This window comes from Acinonyx jubatus, chromosome X (genome assembly GCF_027475565.1).
Source record: "Acinonyx jubatus isolate Ajub_Pintada_27869175 chromosome X, VMU_Ajub_asm_v1.0, whole genome shotgun sequence".
NCBI lineage: Eukaryota > Metazoa > Chordata > Mammalia > Carnivora > Felidae > Acinonyx > Acinonyx jubatus.
This window is the reverse complement of record NC_069389.1, coordinates 89,084,566-89,098,523: the sequence shown is the minus strand read 5'-3', so window position 1 is coordinate 89,098,523 and position 13,958 is coordinate 89,084,566.

Below are 13,958 nucleotides of genomic sequence, written 5' to 3'. Positions count from 1 at the left end.
AGAAGAGAGACTAATCAAAATGAGCCAGGGATGACCGCTCAGGAAACAGGACAGGAGGGCATGAGTGTGATTGTCTCCATAGCGCATATACATAGAAACAGAGTGACAGGGGCGCCTGGGTGGCTCAGTCAGCTAAGCGTCTGACTTCGGCTCAGATCATGATCTCACGATTTGTGGGTTCCAGCCCCGTGTTGGGCTCTGTGCTGACAGCATAGAACCTGGAGCTTGCTTTGGATTCTGTGTCCCCCTTTCTCTCTGCTCCTCCCTGTTCTCACTCTGTCTCTCTCTCTCAAAACTAAGCATTAAAAGATTATTTTAAATAAAAAATTAAAAAAATAAATATAAAAAAAAAGTAGAATGACATGTGTTGGATATTGAGGAGTTTCCAATCAATACCATCGACTTGACTCACTAAGGTTATCAATCGACAGGCTTTTGTAAAAACAAAACAAAACAATCACAAAAAAGAGAAAGTATTAATAAATAAAGCTGACACTAGAGAATGTGTTTATACTTGCAGCCAGGTATCTTTTCTCTTTCTAAAACCAGATTTACCCCCACTCAAGTCACAAGCAACGTTGGACAGTAAAACTTAAAACATCGACGAGGGGCATCTGGGTGGCTCAGTCTCTTAAGCGTCCAACTTCGGCCCAGGTCATGATCTCACAGTTTTGAGTTCAAGCCCCATATCAGGCACTGTGCTGACAGCTCGGAGCTTGGAGCCTGCTTCAGATTCTGTGTCTCCCTCTCTGTCTCTCTGCCCCTCCCCTGCTCACACTCTGTCTCTCTCTCTCTCTCAAAAATAAATAAACATTAAAACTTTTATGTGGGACGCCTGGGTGGCTCAGTCAGCTGAGCGTCCGACTTCGGCTCAGGTCATGATCTCGCGGTCTGTGAGTTCGAGCCCCGCGTCGGGCTCTGGGCTGACGGCTCAGAGCCTGGAGCCTGCTTCGGATTCTGTGTGTGTGTGTCTCTCTCTCTGCCCCTCCGCTGTTCATGCTCTGTCTCTCCCTGTCTCTCACAAATAAATAAACATAAAAAAATTTTTTAAAAAACAACTTTTTTTTTAAACATAGAGGAGTACAGGAAGACAGGTGCTCAATCTCACTCTGGCTTCCCAAGAGGAAGGAAAGATGGAAGGACTGGACTTCACTAACTCAGTCCTGCCTCCACACCCACCAATAAAAATCAATCACTTCTCTCCCCTGGAGAAGAGTCAGCGAAGGGGAAGAGAGAGAGGCCAAAACTGCTACACTAATGGGACTTCCTCAGTGTGAAAGGAAATATCCAGAGCGCGAAAAAAGCATGCCCTCACTAACAGCAGGATCATATAATCTTAACATCTTCAGTTTGACTAGACCCTGGCAAATCGTCCATTAAAAATGTCTGTGCCAGGGCACCTGGGTGGCTCAGTCAGTTAACCATCCAATTTCGGCTGGGGTCATGATCTCATGACTCATGGGTTCAAGCCCCATGTCAGGCTCTGTGCTGACAGCTCAGAGCCTGGAGCCTGCTTCGGATTCTGTGTCTCCCTCTCTCTGCCCCTCCCCCCCGCTCTCTCAAAACTAAACATTTTTTTAAATGTCTGTGACATTTTGCACTCCCTTAGTACCATTTTCTTCACACTCACAATGTTTGGAATCGTCAGACTTAAAAATTTGCCAATGTGATAGGTAAAAAGTGCTGTGTGATTGCTCTCCTTTGCATTTCCCTCCTAAATAGTGAAGATAGGCATGGTTCTTTGTTTTAAAGATTTTATTTATTTTTGAGAGAGACAGAGAGAGAGAGCAAGCACACAGAGGAAAGGCAAAGGGAGAGGAAGAGAGAATCTCAAGCAAGCTCCCCACTCAGCACAGAGCCCAGTGTGGGGCTCAACCTCATGACACTGGGATTGTGACCTGAACCAAAATCAAGAGTCAGAGACTTAACCGACTCAGCCACCCGGTGCCCCCAAGATAAACATGATTCGTAGTCATTCAGATTTTCTCTTCTGTGAATTGCCTGCTTATACATTTTCAATTTTTCCAATCGGGTTATTAGCCTTTTTCTTACAGATGTGTATATGTTCCAAAAATATTCCGGATCATTTGCCAGCTAAATGCTCTGCACATCTTACATTCTTTGAACTGTCTTTTGATGCACAGAAGAATTAATTATAATGCATTCCTCAACAGTTTCTGTGGGGAAATAGGTTCTACTTACATAAATGGGTTAGAAAAAAGCTTAGGGCAGAAAGCTGCCACCAAGGGGCGAAAGCGCCCGAGGTTAGGTAGCGAGATATTGTAATGGGATCACGAGTAACTTGTTATATCACCTGCAGGAAATTACTTTCCGTCTGACACCAATATACTAATGTACCTCAATCACAAACACCACTTGCCCCCCCAGACGCTTTGCTTCTTACACACACAAGTTAATGATTACTGTCTGATTGTTTTCTCCATGTTCATGTGTCTAAGATCTTGTTTACTTCACATTTACCACGTGTGTATGATCTTAAGTGCAAAATAAATATGGAGACAAAACCCTTGTTCGGGGCTCTTGTCTCCTCCCAGACATTAGCCTCTAGTATTCAATTCTGCATCCTCTCTCTTGCTGGACAAGAGAGAACTCCAGACTCATAGTCTGCGACAAGTTTCCTTTATGGTTTGTCCTTCTTATGTCATGTTTATGAAACCCTTTCTAGCTCTGAGGTTATATCTTTGCCTACACAAAAATTGCAAAGTTTTGCTTTTTCTGTTTAAGTATAATGTCAAGTCTCCTGGTTACTAAAACGGAGTATCCATGTCTTTTCCTTCAGAACTACTTTTATTTCCTTCATTAAATGTTTTATAATCTTAGAGTCTCTTTTATGAATATTTCTTTTATGAATATTTCTTTCCATCACATTTTTCTACATTTAATTACTGGTATATAAGTATTCCCTTGGTTTTATCATATTTATCTTGTATCTAGATAACTTATTGAATCTTCTCATTCGTAGTAATAGTTTACCTGTAAAACATATTGTTCTTTTTATTACTAGGCAGTGTCCCGGTAATAAAAATATTAATTAACAACATTAAGTAACCGTCATGTTCTTTGGCTTAAATTCTACATTTGTCTGACATTAATTTTGTCATACTAGCTTTTTTTAAGTTTATTTATTTATTTTGAAGGTGGGGAAGAGAGTGTGGGAGGGGCAGAGAGAAGGAGAGAGAGAATCCCATGCAGGCTCTGCCCTATCAGCGTGGAGCCCTATGTGGGGCTCAACCTCAGGAGCTGTACCATGAGATCATGACCTAAGGTGAAGTCAAGAGTTGGATGCTTAACTGACCTAGCCACCGAGGCATCCCCATACTAGCTTTTCTTTTGCCTAGTATTTGCCTCATTTGTTTTTCTCCATTTCTTTATTTTCATTGTTTTCCTTTTAGACTTGTCTCTTATAATGTGCTGCTTATCATATCGCTTATAATGCTTAGCTGCATTTTATTAGTTTTATTTATTTTGAGAGAGACAGAGACAGTGTGAGCAGAGGAGGGGAAGAGAGAGAAGGAGAATCCCAAGCAGGCTCTGCAGAGCCCCACGTGGGGCTTGAACTCACAAAACCATGAGATCATGACCTGAGCCAAAATCGAGTCAGACACTTAACTAACTGAGCCACGCGGGCGCCCCTGCATTTTGTTATTTTGTTAAAGTTATTATTATTTTTTTTTTCCTGAGGAAGAGAGAGAGAAAGCACCCACAGGGAGGGGCATAGAGAGAGGAGTGAGAGAATCTCAAGCGGGCTCCACACCATCACCACAGAGCCAGAAGGGGGGCTCAAACTCATGAACTGTGAGATCATGACCTGAGTCAAAACCAAGAGTCAGATGCTTAGCTGATTGAGCCACGCAGGCATCCCTGCGTTTTGTTGTTTTTAATCCAATCTGGTGGGTCCTATCTTTTAAAAGTTTTATTTAATTTATATTGGCTGGGATTATTTTTTTTACCTGCTTTTGATGTGGGTTTTTTTTTTTTTTGGCATTTTACCAAACTTTTTAATGTGGCTTTTGTGTTTTTCCACTCCTACTTTTTGTTTACTTGACAGTTTTATTTCATTTTCCCTGTGCTGGTTGGAAATTATAATGTATATATTTTTATTGAGTGTCTTTACATTTTTAACAAACATTAACTACAGACTTCTGTATCCAGTATCTCTACCCTCCTCTCAAACAAGGCAAAGGCCTTAAATATGTTAAGTAACACTGACCATCCACATATTTGCTGTGATTGCTGTCTAAAATTGTAGTTATACTTTCTGTTACAAATGCATGAATGTCATTGTTCTATACAGTTGATAGTTCATTCAATAATCTTCATGTTTTATTGTTTCTGTCCTCCCCATTATGTCTTGTACCCCACTCCTTCTTTGTGGGTTCACTTCCTGTTTTTTTAAAATACAATCTTAAGTAATATTGCATGCCAACTACACTTTAATTAAAATTTCTTTGAAATGCAAACTCAAGTAGTTCTTTTTTTTTTTTTTTGTATTTTAAGACTTTATTTTTTTAGAACAGTTTTTGGTTCACAGAAAAAATTGAGAGGAAGGTGCAGAGATTCCCCATATAGCCCCTGACCCCACACATGCTACCTCCTCCAGAGTGAGACATTTGTTACAACTGATGAACCTTCACTGACACCTCCTTATGACTCAAACTCCAAAGCTTACATTAGGGTTCACTTATGGTGTTGTTCATTCGATGGGTTGGGACAAATGTATAATGATATGTATCTGTGATTATAGTTTCACACAGAGTATTTTCACTGCTCTAAAAGTCTTCTGTGTTTTTCTTCTTCATACCTCTCTCCCCACTAACTCCTAGCAACCAAGGATCTTTTTACTGTCTTTTATAGTTTTGCCTTTTCCAGAATGGCACATACTTGGAATCATATAGAATGTAACTTTTTCAGATTGGCTTCTTTTACTTAGTAACGTGCATTAGGTTTTCTCCATGTCTTTCACATCTTGATAACTCATTAATTTTTAGTGCTAAATAATATTCTATTGTCTGCATGAACAATAGATTATTTATCCACTCCCCTACTAAAGGACATCTTGGCTGCTTCCAAGTTTGGGCAATTATGAATAAAGCTGCTATAAACATTTGTGTTCAGATTTATGTGTGCATGTAGGTTTTCTTTTTTTTTAATTTTTTTAAATGTTTATTTATTTTTGAGAGAGAAACAGAGCGTGAGTGGGGAGGGGCAGAGAGAGAGGGAGACACAGAATCTAAAACAGGTTCTAGGCTCTGAGCTGTCAGCACAGAGCCCGAAGCGGGGCTTGCACTCAGGAGCAGAGAGATTATGACCTAAGCTGAAGTCAGACACTTAACTGACTGAGCCACCAGGCGCCCCATACGTTTTCAACTTACTTGGAGAAATACCAAGGAGTGTGATGGCTGGATCATATAAGAACGTGTTTAGTTTTGCAAGAAACCACCAAGACGTCTTCTAAAGTGGCTGTACCATTTTGCATTCCCACAAGTAATGAATGAAAGTTCCTGTCACTTCACATCCTCAACAGCATTTGGTGGTGTCAGTATTTTTTGATTTTCACCATTGTAATAATTGGTTAGTGATATCTCATTGTTTTAATTTGCATTTCCCTGGTGACATATGATGTGGCACATCTTTTCATATGTTCATTTACCATCTATATATCTTTTTTGATGAGGTCTTTGTTAAGGTCATGGGCCCATTTTTTACTCAGGTTATTTCTTTTTTTATTATTGAGTGTTAAGAGTTCCATATATATTTTGGATAACAGTCCTTTATCGGACATGTATTTTGCAAATATTTTCTTCCAGTCTGTTACTTGTCTTTTTATTCTCTTGACAGTGTCTTTTGCAGAGCATAAATTTTTAACTTTAATGAGGTTCAGCTAGACAAACTTAATTGTCTCATTGTTGGATTCATTTTGCTTTGGTGTTGTATATAAAAAGCCATCACTAAACCCAAAGTCATCTAGGTTTTTGCCTATATTATCTTCAGGAATTTTATAGTTTTGAATTATACATTTAGGTCTTGATCAATTTTGTATTATTTTTAAAATAAACAGTATATTTCTCAGCTATAATGACAGGTTATCAATATGATTAAAATGAAAGTATTTTAAAATATAAACATACTAATTTTCTATTGCATAACATGTAGTTTCCTAGTGCTGCTATAATAAAGTATCACAAACTTTGTAGCTTGAAACAATACAAATTAATTATCTTATGTTTTGTTAGATTATAAACCCAACACAGGTTTTACTAAGCTAAAATCAAGGTGTTGGTGTGGCTACATTCCTTCTGCAAGCTCTATGGCAGGATCCATTTCCTTGCCTTTTCTTTCTTTTTCTTATTTTATTTTATTTTATTTTATTTTATTTTATTTTATTTTATTTTTAGTTCAGTTTATTTTTTGTTTAAATTCTAGTTAGTTAACATATAGTGTAATATTGGCTTCAGGAGTAGAATTTAGTGATTTATCACTTCATATGACATGTGTATATATACCTGTGTGTATAGTCTGTGTCCAGATTCATTTTTTTACATGTCAATGTTCAGTTGTTCTGGTACCATTTTTGGAAAAGACTACCTTTGCTTCATTGCATTGCTGCTAATCCTTTGTGAAAGATCAGTTGACTGTATTTATGTGGGTCTATTTCTTGGTTGTCCATTTTGTTCTATTGATCTATTTGTTTGTTCTTTTGCAATAACGCATTGCTTTGATGAATGTAGCTCTATAATAAGTCTTGAAGTGAGGTAGTGTCAGTTCTCCAACTGTGCTCTCCTTCAATATTGGGTTGGCTGTTCTGGGTCTTTTATCTCTCATTATGAACTTTAGAATCAGTTTGTCGGGGTGACTGGGTGGCCCAGTTAGTTAAGCATCCAACTTTGGCTCAGGTCATGATCTCACGGTTCATGAGTTTGAGCCCCACATTGGACTCTGTGCTGACAGCTCAGAGCCTGGAGCCTGCTTCGGATTCTGTGTCTCCCTCTCTCTCTGCTCCTCCCCGACTTGTTCTCTCTCTCTCTGTCTCAAAAATAAATAAAAAAAATTTTAAAGCATCAGTTTATCAATATCTATAAAATAATTTGCTAGGATTTTGATTGGAATTGCATTGAAGGTATAGATCAAGTTGTAAAAACTGAATTCTTAACAATATTGAATCTTCCTATCCATGAACATGGAATATCTCTCTATTTATTTAGTTCTTCTTTGATTTCATTCATCAAAGTTTTGTAGTTTTTCTCATATAAATATTGTACATGTTTTGTTAGATTTATACTTAAGTATTTAATTTCTGGAGGGTGCTAATACAGATTATATTATGTTTTTAATTTCAAAGTCCATTTGTTCATTGCTGATACATAGGAAAGCAATTGACTTTTGTATATTAATCTTGTATATTGCAACCTTGTTATAATCACTTATTAGTTCCAGCAGTTGGTTTTGTTTTTTTTTGTGATTCTTTCAGATTTTCTACATTGGTGATTCTTTCAGATTTTCTACATAGATAATCATATCATCTGTGAACAAAAAGAGTTTTATTTCTTTATTTCCAATATGTATAACTTTAATTTCCTTTTCTTGTTTTATTGCAGTAGCTAGAACTCCAGTAAAATGTTGAAAAGCAGTAGTAAGAGGGAATATACTTTCATTGCCCCTGATCTTAGTGAGAAAACTTCAATTTTCTCACCATTATGTATGAATAGAGCTGCCCACTTATCATAGATATTCTTTAACAAATTGAGGTAATTCTCCTCGATTACTAGTTTACTGAGAGTTTTTATCATGAATATGTTGGATTTAGACAAAGGCTTTTTCTGCATCTATTGATATGATCATATAATTTTTCTTCTTTAGCCTATTGATGTGATAGACTACATTGATTTTTGAATGTTGAATCAAGTTGTGTACCTGGGATAAACCCCACTTGGTCATGGCATATAATTCTTTTTATACATTGTTCGATTGAATTTGCTAACATCTTGTTGAGGATATCTGTATGTGTGTTCATGAGATGTATTGATCTGTAGTTTTCTTGTAATGTATTTGTCTGGTGGCCTTACAGAATGAGTTAGGAAAATTCCCTCTGCTTCTATCTCCTGAAAAATGTAGAAAATTGGTATAATTTCTTCCTTAAATGTTTGGTAGAATTCACCAGTGAACCCATTTGGACCTGATGCTTTCTGTTTCAGAAGATGATAATTATTGATTCAATTCCTTTAATAGATATAGAGTTATGAAGATTGCTATCTCTTCTTGTGTGAGTTTTGGCATACTGTTTTTCAAGGAATTGGTTCATTTTTGGTCATCAAAAGTTATGGTTATAGACTTATTCATAGCATTCATTTATTATCCTCAATGTCCATGGGATCTCAAGTGATATCCCCTCTTTCACTTCTGATATTAGTAACGTTTGTTATCTCTCTTTTTTTCTTAGCTTGCCTAGAGGATTTTTTATTATATTAATATTTTCAAAGAATCAGTTTTAGGTTCTGTCGATTTTCTCTATTTTTTAAATCTTATTTATTTCTGTGCAGATTATTATTATTTCTTTTCTTCTGCTTACTTTGGATTTAATTTTCTTTCTTTTTCCAATTTCCTAAGGTGGAAGCTTAGTTGCTGATTTTAGCTCTTTCTTCTTTTCTTATGTTTAATTAATTAATTTATTTATTTTGAGAGAGAAAGAGTGAGGTGCAGAGAGAGGGAGAGAGAGAATCCCAAGCAGGCTCTGTGCTGTCAGTGCAGAGCCTGAGGTGGGGCTCAATCTCAGAAACTGTGAGATCATTATCTGAGCCAAAATCAAGAGTCAGATGCTTCACTAACTGAACCACCCAGGGGCCCCATCTCTTTCTTCTTTTCTAATATATGCATTCAATGCTATAAATTTCCCTCTCAGCATTGCTTTCATTGCATCCCACAAATTTTGATAAGTTGTGTATTCAATTTCATTTATTTAAAATTATTTCTGGGGCGCCTGGGTGGCTCAGTCGGTTGAGCCTCCGACTTCAGCTCAGGTCATGATCTCACAGCTCATGAGTTCAAGCCCTGCTTTGGGCTCTGTGCTGACAGCTTGGATCCTGGAGCCTGCTTTGGATACTGTGTCTCCCTTTCTCTGCCCCTAACCCACTCACATTCTATCCCCATCTCTCTCAAAAATAAATAAACATAAAAAAATTTTTTTTTAATTATTTCTTATTTTTTTTGAGATTTCTTCTTTGATTCAGGTGTTATTTACAAGTGTGTTGCTTAATCTCCACATATTTGGGGGATTTCCAATTGGCTTTCTATTATTAATTTCTTGTTTAATTCCATTGTGGTCTGAGAGCAGACACTGAATAATTTCGATTCTTCCACACTTGTTAAGGTGTTTTTTATGGCCCAGAACATGGTCTATCTCAGTGGATGTTCCAATGTGAGCTTGAGAAGGTGTATTCTGCTGTTGCTGGATAAAGTATTCTATACATGTCCATTATAGCCAATTAATTGATAGTGTGGCTGAGTTCAACTATGTCCTTAATGATTTTCTGCCTGCTGGCTCTGTCCATTTCCGGTAGAGGAATATTGAAGTGTACAACTATAATAATGGATTAATCTATTTCTTCTTGCAATTCTATTAATTTCTGCCTCTGATATTTTGACATTCTGTTACTAGATATATACAGATTAAGGATCATTATGTATTTTTGGAGAATTGACTCCTTTATCCTTATGTAATGTCCTTCTTTATCCCTCGTAGTTTCTCTTGCTTTGAAGTCCATGCTGAAATTAATATAGCTACTTCTGTTTCTTTTTGTAGTTGTAGCATAGTGTATCTTTCTCCATCAATTTACTTTTAATCTATGTGTCCTTCTATTTAAAGTGGGTTTTTTTTGTAGACAACATATAGTTGGGTGGTGTTTTTTAATCCACTCTGACAATCTCTGTCTTTTAATTGGTGCATTTAGACTACTGACATTCAAAATGATTATTGATATAGTTCAATTTATATCTGTCAAATTTATGCTACTGTTTTCAATTTGTTGCCTTTGTTCTTATTTTTGTCTTTTGCTCTTTTTTCTGTGTTTTGTGTTTTTTATTGAACATCTCATATGATTCCTCTATATCTCCTTTCTTAATATATCTATTATATTTCTTTATTTTTTGGGTGTTTTTGTGTGTATTTACCTAGTGTTTTGTGATATACATTTATAGCTAATCCAACCCACTTTCAAATAACACTGTACTGTTCTACTGGTAGTGTGAACACATTGTAATAATAAAATACTCCTAATTTCTTCCTCTCTTCCCTTGTGTCATTGCCTTCAATAATTTCATTTACATATATTCATAAATTAGCATATATACATACATATGCATCAAATATATTCATAAGCATATATAAACACATAGGTGATATTATTTTTTGAAAAAAATTTTGTCAGATCAACTAAAAATAAAAATAATTTTTGCTTTACCTTCATATATTCCTTCTTTAATATTATTCCTTTTTAATGTAAATCTGAGTTTCTAGCTTATATTATTTTCTTCTCTCTAACAAACTTGTTTTAACATTTCTTACAAGGCAGGTCTACTGGCTACAGAACCCCTCAATTTATGTCAGAGAAAATATTTCGTTTTCACTTTTAAGGATAATTTCACAGAATACAGAATCATAGGTTGTTAGGTATGTTTTTTTCCTCTCAACAATTTAAATATTTCACTCCACTCTCATGCTTGCATGCTTTCTGATTAAGTCGTTCTTTTCAAAAGGTCTTATAAGTGTAAATTCTTTTAGTCTCTTTATATCTCAAAATGTCTTTATTTACCCTTTACTTATGAGTGGTAGTTTACCTGGTTATAGTACTCTAGATTGATACTTTCTTCAGCACTTTGAGTGAAAATCTGCCTTCTACTACCATATGCAGTCTAGAATTTATTTAGCTTTTTTTAAATTTAAATTTCTGTATTTTTATATTTCTAAGATTTCTAATTGTGTGTATTTTTTGTTTAATTTATGCCTGGTTTAGTTTTGTTTAATGGATGTCTTTATGTATATTTGAGTATTTTAAACAAGTATATTTTAACATCATCTTTTGATTATGTTGTTATTTTCATATGCAATCAATTCATTTCCTGATTGTTGATTTTATTGGTTACCTTTCTTAGACTTACTCTTTCTTAATTTTGGAATGTTAACTTGCAGACTCAACTTGAGTAAGATCAACTAATCTTTCTCATTCATCAACATTCTGTCTAGTCCATTTTTAGTTGCCTCTACTCACAAAACTCCCATCTCCCTCTGTAGTTCAGAACCAGATGGCTTAGGCTCCCTATTTCGATATGATATTGATGATATTGTAGTTATAATTGTTGAGCTAGCCAGAGATTTAGCTTAAGTTCTAGATGCTAGGATGTGTCTGCCTCCTCCTACTTCCTTGGTATATAGCTTTACATAAGTCACCGAAGCAACAGTGAAGCTGTTTTCAACCTCTTTCAATGCAGAAAAGTCTAATCCTCTGCTCCAACGCAGAAAAGACTAATACCAGTCCCTACTTCTGAGTAGTAAGCCTAGCCCTAATTCTTAATCCTCCTATGAAGCACTTTTAGTTCTGCTATTCCAAAATAGTTGAGCATCCATCCACCTTTGCTTATATCTAGACCAGAAGTGCAATGGACCTATGATATTAACCTTACATTCAGGTTTTTTTCGTATTTATGTTTAGTTTCCCATCTATGTATATGTTTACCTTATTTTGAGTACAATTGTGTTTTCTACATTTACTCTGTCTATATCTTATCCATCATTTCTATGTGTTAGGAAAGGAAGAATTCTCCAAGTATCAACTAACCATGCCATTTTGATCAAATGTCTCTTGAAGTGTCTTTCATTTAATTTTATTTATGTTACTTGGTTTTTAAATAATCTAGCTCTATGACTTGTAAGTCACAGGTGACATAGGAAATAACTCAAAGAAAAAATCCTCCTGGAGTTTTTATCAGAGAGGAGGACATTGCTGTCACTCTCTTCAGGAAAGGTTAAACAGATTGAAAAGAAAGTCTCAAACAAGGCAGCTGAAACCACTGAGAAAATATTTCAGAATCGGCTGTAAAGGAGGACAATGACTGGAATGATTTTTTGGACTGAAACCTAGTGAGCAACCCAATGGCCACTTAACTTTGTAAGCACAATGTGAGGCTGTACTGCTGAAAACTTGGCCTAAAACTCCCAGATCCATCCAGAATAAGTCAAAAGATGCATTTTGGTAAAGTCTTAGCTTTAAACTATAGTGATATTCACCAAATATTAATAACAGGATTAGTAATTATGGTCCCTAGGGAAATTATATCAGTGAGAATACTGAGTGAGGCCCTTTTAAAAGCTACTACTCTATAGAAGCTCCACAGTAACTTTGAAAACTAATATATGCACAATCACAGTGAAACCCAACAGCCTAGTAGCCACTGGAGAGGGAAAAATGGTTTCAGAGCTTCACCAAACCACTATTATCAGAACTGTCATTATTTGACCTGTCTTGCAGTTCCGTTAAACCTCATGTCACTGGGCCTGTCTTTATTTGACCTAACTCAGACATTGCTCAGTGTGCACAGCCTTATTCTTTAGAGTTTTGAAAACAACCTGTGGCAAATGTTTAATATTGTATCTACCTAAGCCACCAATGAAACTTGGGGAAATCAAAAAGTGGCCTAAACACTTAAAATAAAAAGCAAGGGAGGGGCACCTGAGTAGTTTAACCAGTTGAGCGTCTGACTCTTGATTTTGGCTCAGGTCATGATTTCACAGTGTGTGGGGTCGAGCCCCATGCTGGGCTCTAAGCTGATAGCACAGAGCCTGCTTGGGAGTCTCTCTCTCCCCCTCTCTCGCTCTGCCCCTCCCTCACTCACATTTATTTCTCAAAATAAACAAACTTTTTTTAAAAAGCAAGGGAATGAGATGCACATATGGGAGTTTAAAAAGTTCCAATATATTCCTAAGTGTATAAAAGGCCATGCAAATGGGTAGGACTGTGTGTTTCCCCAGGAAAAACTTAAGACAGCCTTTTACTTCAGAACTTACGTTTACTGAAGAATTTAAGAAATCTCTCACCTTTGGCTCACTTTGCAGCTCTGCAGATTAAGGCAGAGTTATAAAGTGCTGGAGGGCTAACAGCATGCCCCAGTCACACAGAAACCCTCTGTGATGATTAAAACACCTTTTGGTTCAAATCGTTTAAGTAAATCTCTGTCCAATCATTAGCTGACCACTAAGATAACTGATCAGAGACTTCGGTGACCATGCATGAAAAAGAATGCAGACTTTTCAGAATCAGTACAAGAGAGTGACTAAATAAACAAAACCAGCATGCCAACAATAATAACAAATGGCAACAACAAATCCTGGAGCAGTGGGAATCCAATTTCCAGATATGACACACTATATTATTGAAAACATCCAGGTTTCAACAAAAATTTATAATACATACAAATAAATAAGAAATTTTGGCCTACAGAAAGAAAAAAAAAGCACTCCATAGAAATTATCCCTGAGAAAGCTCACGTGTTGGATTTATTAGGTGAAGATTTAAATCAGCTATTTTAAATATCTTTAAAAAAACTAACGAAAAAAAACTATGTCTAGAAAACTATAGGAAAGTATGAGCATGTTGCCTTATTAAATAGAGAGTAATAAATAAATAACAATTATAAACAAAGCAAGTAAAAAACCTGGAATTTCAAAGTACAATAACTGAAATAAGATATTAAGGGGAGCTCAACATCAATCTGAGAAGGCAGAAAGAGTCAGCAAACTTACAGATAGATCAAATGAGGTTATACAGTATGAGAATAGAAATAGAAAAGAATAGCAAAATGAAAAGAGTCTACGAGACATGTAGATGCCATTAAGAATACTAAAATATACCTAATGGGGGTTCTAGAAGGAGAGGAGAAAGAAAGGAGGG